A 3,389-nucleotide genomic window follows, 5' to 3' on the forward strand; every position below is an offset into this window, starting at 1 on the left:
AGTTACTTGTCAAAGTTTAAAAAAATCATAAAAATATTTTTTACTTTTCAAAAATTTTCTTATTCACTTAAACCTTTTCAGTGAAAAGTCATTATTATCAAATTATCAAAGTGGATTCTTGTAGGGGCTTAAAAGTTCTACAAAAAAGTTCTCTGCATCAAATTGATTGCTTTAACCGTTTAGAAGATAGCGTAACGAGTACAATGGTTGGCACCCCTAAGCATTTTTTCACTTTGAATTGCGAATTAGTCCCGCAATTAAAGAGTTAGGAATATGTTTTATATGTCAAATTAAAGTTTAAAGAATTTCTGACTTGAATGTTATTAGAAAAAATTGTTAAAAAAACTAAGACTATTTTTAAAATATTAAAATAGGAAAAGCTACCCAAAAGGTACAATCATTGGCACCCTCAAAATTTAAAGAAATACAAGTGTTTTTCATGATAGTTTTTATTAAAGTTTAGTTAAAAACAGTTTAATATAAAAAAATCTTCATTTAAAGTACATCAATAAAATGTACGACTGGGTCGTATGTACTGGCTCTTGCATTTCAAATCTTGACATATCTTCTTTTAAGTTTAAATTTAACTAAAAATTATGTCATTTTCTCAAAAAAGAGAAACGTCATATTTCTGGTAAACTAAACACGCTTTTTTGTTAGAATTTTTTTCGAACATTACGTTCGCCAAATTCGAATCGTTGGAGCCGTTTTCGAGAAAATTGCAATATCTCGAAAACTTTATATAGGAGATATCCGTTAAAAGATCGAGGTAATAAAATAAAATAAAAACGGGTCTTGGAAATCACGTACAAATCGTCTGTAACGAGTTTTTGGCAAATCTATCAATAATTTTGTGCTCTTTTTCCCCCATTTTTCAAACAAAAACTTATAACGGATACACGGTGTAATTATTGGCAGTTCCAACGATTTATGTCCCAAAGCACGCATTATTGGCACCCCCCTTCCAATAATAAAATCACTACTGACACTAATTTTTAATTAATTTGAACATATTTTTTATATAAAAAAAAAAACAATTAAAAACATTTAGTTTATTATATTGTTAAGCTAAAAAAAATAAATCTTCATCCAAAAACTCAAAAAAATAATCAAAAACGGACAGTTACCAAATTCAGTGTCCTTAGCGGGAACACTGTATTTTTTGCACTTTTTTCATGAACTTAGAACGGCTTTACTTTTTTACTAATTAAAAGAAACTGAAAAAGAAATAGGCCTAAATAAAAATGCAGAGTTGTAGAGAATTAATACAGTTTATGAAAAAACATGATTTTTTTTTCTGGGCATAGTAGTTTTTGTGAAATGCTTTATTGCATGAAGGGTGCCAATAATTGGTACAAAAATCGGGGGTGCCAACCATATTGTACCCCTTACGCTGTTTTTATTAAAAATGATGGCTTCAAAATCCTAGGGTGGTATTTACGGCCCTTTATTTTGTATTCATTGACTTTTTTGAGTTAATAAAGGAGTCGTCTGGTCTATAGTCATAACAACTGCTTGCTTCAAAATGCAAAATGTGATTTTGCTAAAATAACACGGTGTAACACTCAAAATATACGCGGGCGGAGACCTATCAGGTTTTGTAGAGCTAGTCGCACTGAATACGAAACGGTATTTGAAAATCCCCTAACACCCCCAAAATCTGGAGTTACGGGCAAAAAACGGTTTTTTGGACCTTCACCCATTGAAAAAATTCTAGCTTCGACAATTTTGTACCCATTTTCGATTTTTTTACAGTTTCTGATAGAAGATAAATATACCTTTATAACAATGTGTAAAACATGTAACTCGGTTAAACCACTTAGAATTTATAAGATGTCAAAGTTCAAAAATTCAATTTTTTTTGTCATTTGCCCAACTTCGGCATCAATTTAAAGTATATGTTTTCAAAACAACATGCTATTTTTTAAAAAATATATTCTAAAACTATATCTATTTTCCAATCGATCAAGGTATTTTTTATGAAAATCACTTCAAAATTGGCTTAGAAAAAAAAATTTTTCGATTTCAACCCAGATACAGAAATTGGAACTTTTAGGTATAGAACAAAAATGTTGTTTCGGCACGTAGTAGGATAAGTTGGGCGCCAGGATTTGATGAAGGGTTTTTGTAGAAGAGCTCAATACAAACATTTTTTTTCTTTGGAAGGGGGGTCTATCTCCCCCCGTTTAGGTGGGAGGGGCATTTTTCTAAAAAAAAATTATCAAAATAAAAAAAAAATATTAAAAAACAACGGCAGCACTTACATTAATAAATGATACCATTTCCAAAAGGTAAAATTGTGCATTTGATTCTAATTTTTAAATCAATATAATATTCCCAATAGTTTTTGAAATAATCGATTTCAAAGTTAAAAATAGGGGAAAAAATTTTTTTTAAAACTCATTTTATACTATTTTTGGCCAGACTGTGAATTTTAGTAAATAAATTACTTAAACAGAAAACTGCATCAATTGATTCCTTATCGAACCGTGAAAACTATGTGTTTCTATGTCTTCTAGTTTTTGGGAAAATTGAAAAATTATTTTATCAGATTTTTCTTTTTTCAAAATATTTTTTGTTTTTATTTGTTTTTATTTTTCAATTTTCTCAAAAACTAGAAGACATAGAAACATATAGTTTTCACGGTTCGATAAGGAATCAATTGATGCAGTTTTCTGTTTAAGTAATTTATTTACTAAAATTCACAGTCTGGCCAAAAATAGTATAAAATGAGTTTTAAAAAAAATTTTTTCCCCTATTTTTAACTTTGAAATCGATTATTTCAAAAACTATTGGGAATATTATATTGATTTAAAAATTAGAATCAAATGCACAATTTTACCTTTTGGAAATGGTATCATTTATTACTGTAAGTGTTGCCGTTGTTTTTTAATAATTTTTTTTTATTTTGATAATTTTTTTTTAGAAAACTGCCCCTCCCACCTAAACGGGGGGAGATAGACCCCCATTCCAAAGAAAAAGATGTTTATATTGAGCTCCTCTACAATAACCCGTTATCAAATCCTGACGCCCAGGTTATCCTACTACGTGCCGAAACAACATTTTTGTTCTATACCTAAAAGTTCGAATTTCTGTATCTGGGTTGAAATCGAAAATTTTTTTTTTCTAAGCCAATTTTGGAGTGATTTTCATAAAAAATACCTCGATTGATTGGGAAATAGATATAGTTTATGAATATATTTTTTAAATAGCATGTTGTTTTGAAAACATAAACTTTAAATTGATGCCGAAGTTGGGCAAATGACAAAAAAAATTGAATTTTTGAACTTTGACATCTTATAAATTCTAAGTTGTTTAACCGAGTTACATGTTTTATACATTGTTATAAAGGTATATTTATCTTCTATCAGAAACTGTAAAAAAATCGA

The sequence above is a fragment of the Episyrphus balteatus genome, chromosome 2 (assembly GCF_945859705.1).
Source record: "Episyrphus balteatus chromosome 2, idEpiBalt1.1, whole genome shotgun sequence".
Classification (NCBI taxonomy): Eukaryota; Metazoa; Arthropoda; class Insecta; order Diptera; family Syrphidae; genus Episyrphus; species Episyrphus balteatus.